Genomic DNA, 6,962 nt, shown 5'->3' with positions numbered 1-6,962 from the left:
TTGTTTGGCGTACGAGAAAACAGTCGGTACCAGCGGGTTCCTCAGCTGAAGCGGAATATTTCGCTCTATCCATGTGTTCGAAGGATGCTGTCATTACGGTAGATTTATTAGAACGTTTAACAAAGAATAGACATGGACCAGCTCTCATTCATAGTGATTGTCAGCCTGCTCTCGCTATCGCTAAAACAACTGGAGCTCCCAAGCTCAGGCATATAGCTAAACTCAATTATCACATAGTTAGAGATTTTGTCAAGGGTAACAAGATTATTTTGAGATTCGTTAAGTCGGAAGATCAGCCGGCTGATGCCCTCACGAAAGCTCTTGCCTCAGGTCGATTTCAAGAACATTGCAGCTGTCTGCTCAATATGTAACATAATTTTTGTATTTCAGGCCATTATTAATTCGAAGACGATAGTTCCATTAGTTCCTATGTTTACGATGTACGTTATTGATCTCCGCCTCTCCGCTAAGATTAAAGGGGTGTGTTGGCGTTGGCAGTACTGGGAGTAATCTCAGCTTCGATGCGATACTTACCTGGCTGTTCTTCTTATCCGGGTGCTCTCCTGTTTACTACCTCGTTGATTTAGTTTATAGACGCGACTTCGATGATATTCTTGATTGATGATATTTTTATACTTTTATAACGAATATATTTCCGTTTATTTCTCGATGTGTTTATTATTATTCGAATATACGATTAGTTCTACATGAATTCTAATTTTTCCTTTTTCCCTTTGAAACGTCCTGGGAATTTACTGAAGATGTCTTTAAATGGAGCTAAAATATTGTACGCATGATCCGCTTGTTGAGGAGTTATTCGATTCTCGGAAACAGCTTCATCTAAATCTGCTCTTAGTCGGTTGAGATATATCTCTGGACCGGTATCATTTACACCTTCAGGTAGTTTGTAATATTTTCGTAATGTGTTTGCTCTGTTCAATAGCATGTAAGTTTCTGGAAGATATGCCTGTTGGATCGATACATGATTTAATTTCAATTTCGTGACGTACTCTTCTGGTTTCAAGAAAGGTATAGAATCAATATCATGTTTTGGTGTAGGTTGGCAATAAGCAACTCCTTCGTGTATTCTAGGATCAATTCCGAGTTGAATCATCGTTTGCATTCCAATCAAAAATACCTGATTGCAATTTTTCATTACGTAAAAAGGAATTTTCAGTGTATGTTTGCCAAATCTTAAGGTTGGTACCAATGCATAATGGGCGGTTTCAACAATTTGTTCGTTAGCTAATACACAACTCACTGGTTCGGATAACGGAATGTAATCCATATCTTCTGAATGATTTTCCATTAAGTATTTAGCCGTTTCTTCAGATATTACGTTAGGAGTTGCCCCAGTGTCGAGCTGTGCAGGATAATTACTTTTTCCAATGCCTACACTGACTACTGTTGTTCTGATCTCTACTTCATCTCGGTCCAGTTGGGATAAGACAGATGGATCATTTTGAGCACCCTTTTTCGTAATGTTTAGAATGTAATTCACATTTGATGTTCGGTAGTCTAAAATGTGTTTGTTGTTCTTTTCCCACGGAATTTCTCCATCACCTTTTTTGACGCTAACGTAATCATGAATTGTAAAATTATTCGTTCGTTGTATAAATGATGATAACAAATCTTTTGAATCAACGGTGTGATAATCTAACTTCTTACGGTGTCTGCTCAAGGCTACTATTACATGGGATAGACTTTCATACACAGGATTGCGTTGTTTATTTAGGCGTACAATGATAATGTGATCATCTTGTTTACCCTGATACTCGTGTATCGTGTTAACTTTGAATTTTCTGTTTTCAAGTATGGATTTTTCGTATTGCGTAAAAACAAGATATTGTGCCCCAGAGATCCGTGGAATGGTATCTACTGAATAGTAATCAAAAATTTCCATCTCAGAATGAACTACGGACGTTGAATACATGCCACCTTCGTATAGATCTGTGAGTAATTTAGCTGTGGTAAGTGTGCACCTGTATGATGTTGATAGATGTTCTTTTTCGTCAATTAATTGATCGGGTATTAATTGATATTGTGTTTTTCTTAAAGGTGAACGGTTGATGTACTTAATTTGGCGATCGTCCCCAATTAATACCGCGTTTTTAGCTTGCGATTTCATCATGGCAAATAGCACTTGACCAAAATGGACCAATAATGCTTCATCTATGAAGATACGTTTGTATAGACAATCATTTCCGTGCATTAAGTATGAATCAATAGTTCGATAATTACGTAACAATTCAACATCATCTATTGAGAGTCCTAATTTTTTAGCTAATCGTGTACGGAAATCTATTGCAGCTTCTTTGGTTGGAAATAGTACCAAGTCAGAACCATCATGACGAATCTTATTTAAGATATAAGTTGTTTTTCCACAGCCCGCTACTCCTTGGACCAACTTGGTATATGGTAATTCAAAGTTGTTGATATCAATGTTTTTACACTTGAGATACAAATCGTAATCACTTAGAACTCTTGATTCCTTGGTAACAATTAATGTTTCAGAGGCTGGGACTCGTTTGTTATCTTCCAGATCTTTCGATTTAATAAAACGCTTTCCATCATGTTTATATTTGTGATCTATTACGTTAGAAGATGGTACATGTTTAAAGAAACCATCAGAATTGTCATAAATACCGACCTCCAAATCGTCAATATCAATTAATTTCTCAATGTTATTTTCATCGGTGTTAATGATTTGATTATGGATTCGTTTAGCATTAAGGTGAGCTGTTTTATATGTATGATACCATATTGCTAATTGTTCGCGTGTTGCATTGATAATGTAGTCAAATTCATACTCAGGTTCTGGTATAGGTGGTCGGAAATCAATAGTGAAAGCATTGACTGGTAGGTCGAATGTTGGATCGTAATTATCTGGTTTCGAATAATCGTAGTTGTTAACTCTATTAGCTTCACTCAGTTCTTCATTAATAGTTTTGTCTTTTTCAGCAGTATTCGTGGTTGTGGTACGAACAATTACTGGACTGGAATCAGAAATTACATCAGTGAAGATTTCTTTTAATTTATCGTTCAATTTTTGTATTGGATAGTAAATTCCGGCATTGTTTTTGAAAAATTTCGTAATATCGGGTTTTACGTTACCATTGACATCTTCATCGACAACATAATTACCATCAAGTGAAGTATGTGGATTAACAGAAGCGAATAATAACGAAGTTTCGAAAATGACTCGTACGTTACGTAACTTTCCCAAAGCTGAATATAACCTTTGAAATGCGTGCCACCGTGTAGTTGGTACTTTGTGAAGATCATTCTTTGGTGGTAATACCAAAGGAAATAAGATGATAATATCTTTGAATTTTTTATCGATAAGAGCTTCCATTAATTGATCTGCTAGATGGGTAAATTGCCTGAAATCTACATATTTGCTGTTTAGTTCGCGTTGACCAAATGAAATGATAACGTTCTTCTTATTATATTTATTGTTTTTGACTTGATGTAATAAATCACGTAAGGCAATATCGTTACGTAAATATGCAGATGGTGTAATATCGCATTCGGCAATTTCAGACAATTTTTGGGCTAAAGAATCCCCGAAAAACTCGTATTCCGAAAATGGGAATTCTTTTCTTTTACGTAACTTATTATTTACTCCTGTTCGTTGTTCCCTGTCCCCTCCTCGTTGTCGGACGTGTCGGAAGCTTCCCCGTTTTTTGAACTTTCTTCATTTTGTTGTTGGAAATCGTCTTCATCGTTGTTTTGTTGTGAGGATGATGATTGGGGAAAATCAGTATGGTTAACTTGCGTTCTGAAAGTTTGAGCGCCGGAGCTCCCAGGAGTTGGCTGATTAGATGCCCCAGTGGTATTCGTATTGGGTTTAGAATTATTTTGCGAACCCTTACCAAATTTGACGAATTTCTTGTTCTTCTTTGCAGGAATTACCGGGGTAGATTGATACAATAAAGAATTAGGTTGACGTAACGAAGTAGGTAGTTGTCTGATGGTTAAATCACGAATGCGTTTCTCAAACGTTACTCTATCACAAGTAATCTCAAGTCCAAAATGATGTTGCATGTTGGTTGGAACAACTGCGTATAAAGTAGAGATAAGGTCATCATCAGTCATATTAGTATCACCAAGGATAATGTACCATTTTAGAAAGTCTAAGGCCCAACTTCTGGTCGAATCAGTAGCTAAGTTGATAGTTCTGAAATGGTTTTTTGCAACTTCATGTTGTTGTTGGTTCCACATGGTCAATATGAACGATGTACGGTGATTGTAATATAACGTAAATGGACGTTTGAGCGAATCCTTCCAGTTAATAGCGGCCTCACTGATCAAGAGTTCATTGAAAAATTCAATATACTGGGAATCAGAAGCTCCTTTATTACACATTTGTTGTTCGAATTTGAGAATAAAAGAAATCACCTCGAATAAATTGGCATTGGTCAACCTGTGTCTATTGTCAAAAATATTTTTTGATTTTAACTTATAATTATTGTTCTTTGCAATGTCCAATTCATAACTTAACTGTTGTTGTCTAGGATTAGCATCAGGTGTTTTCATTAGGTGGTTTGTTCCGAGCTGAAATTCGACCACCAGTTCTTCTCCCTTTTGATTGTAAATTAATCCTGAATTATTAATCATGCTGGCCATAACTTCCTTCGTTTGAGCTAGTCTTCCACTTTCCCTCAGAATCTCAATACCTGGAGCAGTTTGATTTTGAGTTGTATCAATAGTATTGTTAACGGCAGGAACATTATTCGGGATCAATACATTTGCAATGTTTGCTGTAACATTGTGTGTCGTATTGTTCTGAGGGATCGAGTTGTTTTGTGGGTGAACTGCCTGTGGGTATGTAATTGCTGGAATCGTGGGAACAGCAACCTGTGGCTGTGGGGTAGGCGGCGGTGGGTTAGGTATTCCATTGGGTGTGAATAAAGGAACTCGAGCAATTTCGTTGAAACGTTGTATCATTGGCTGTAAAACTTCATACGTATCAGACGCAGCATCTAACAAATCTTCACACATAGGTCTAAGTACTCCTATTTCTCCTGTGGCTTCCAAACCCATTCTCATGCTATTCAAAGCAACGTGATTGATGTAGGAATTTTGTTCATACATTTCTCTGAATAAATTTTTAATGGTTCGTGTATCCTTGATCATAGCTTCACGAAAATATAATAATCCTCTTTCGATTTGTTGAGTTACTCTTTTATAAACATCTTTGATATCCTCCCGTGTTTCAGACAATTCTCTTTCAAGTGAACGTATTCGCAGCTGCATATCCTCAGTAGATTTAATACGATCTTCATTACACTCAAGAGACCATTTTATGTGATCGCGTAATTCAGTATTCTCATCCGGAGTAGGTACTGTAATTTCAGCACTATCGAATCCCAATGAAAAATCCAGTGCATCGAAATTATAAACTCGTCGTGCTGCTTGACCTTCTCTTCTAGGAGGATCTATGATCGCGGCTATTGATAAATTTTTATTGGAAACGTCCTTGCCAATATTTTCACACGCAGCCTTGTTATCAAAATCACACCATTGGAGAGTTTGTTCAAGTGTGAAAGCACTTTCTTCTCTTTCCTCGCGAGGTGGTGTGGTAGCTTGTTGTTGAGTGGACTGATTTTGAGAAGGTTGGCTCTGAGGAGGTTGACTCTGAGGAGGTTGACTCTGAGGACGCCTGTTCATAGATTCATGTAATTCATCTAGTAATCTATTGTGAGCTTGGCTAGTGCGGGACTGTTCCTCATTATAACGTAAATTCAGAGCTTTGGAAATGCTCTTTCCTAACTTATATCCTTTAGCAGACACGAAATTAGCACAGGCTCTTACGGCTGGATGATCTTTTGTTTGAATAGTGGCTTTTAATTCTTCCCTATATCTGGAAAAATTACGTGATTTCGGATGATAACTACGACCTTGGCCATCTACCATCCTTTGAGGGGTTGGTTGAGACTGAAAAGCCTGGACAACGCTTGTATTCTGTCCCTGAGTACTCGAACTCGTTTGTATATTTTGAGTTGAGGTACTAGGTTGAGATACAGCTGGGTTCGGAATCACAGTAGTATTGCCAGTTTGATTGCCATTTGAGGAAATCGAATGATTTGCCTGATTCGGAGTTTGGCTTGGAGGGTTGGATTGAACAGTGCCTTGGACTGGCTGGACCAACTGAGGATTTCCTTGAGGAGCCATGTATTGGATTGGTTGAGGTGGACCATAAACCATGGATTGATTCGGAAAATAGAAACCAGGGGTTCCATACGGCATCGGAGGTTGACCATTCTGAGGCATGATTTGAGTTGAACTCGCGAAATATTGCGGATGAGGCCACTGTTGAACATAGTATCCAGATTGGTTCACCGGGGCTGCTGGAGTGTTACCTTGGTTTTGACCATTGGATTGTCCGTTGACATTTCCCACGTTATTTGATTGATTGGAATCCATTTCAATAAATTGAGCCTTTGACTGGAACTGAATGAACTGAACTGGAACGCAATTAATTACGCAAATGACACAACGTATCTGTAACAGAGCTAACGAAAAACGTAAGTTTGGAAGTATAACGAAAGCAAACGCTAGGTTACGCAAAATAAAACGGTATTGATAACTTCTTCATACGAAAGAAATAAACATAATGATTCGAATATCGTATCGAATACTCGGAGCTCTGTTGAAAGTGAGAGATAAATAATCTCGATGGTGGGGATTATAGGCCAAAGTACAATGCCTGTAGAGTTGGTATTTTCCCATAAAAACTTGAATATAATTTCCATTGTATAAAATTCAGCAAAAATCACGTTCCTCCGTTATCATGGTAACATGTTTGAACGTATTTTCATCGTAACAATGCTGAATATTCGAATGTAATCGCTGACTCGTAGGTAGGTACCTATTTCGCGTTGTTGAACACATTGAAATAAATGTAACGTAAAAATCCCCATCTATTTATAGCTCGAAAATACTTGTACAGTAAGATG

This window comes from Planococcus citri, chromosome 2 (genome assembly GCF_950023065.1).
Source record: "Planococcus citri chromosome 2, ihPlaCitr1.1, whole genome shotgun sequence".
NCBI classification, from domain to species: Eukaryota; Metazoa; Arthropoda; class Insecta; order Hemiptera; family Pseudococcidae; genus Planococcus; species Planococcus citri.
This window is presented reverse-complemented; position numbering follows the sequence as displayed.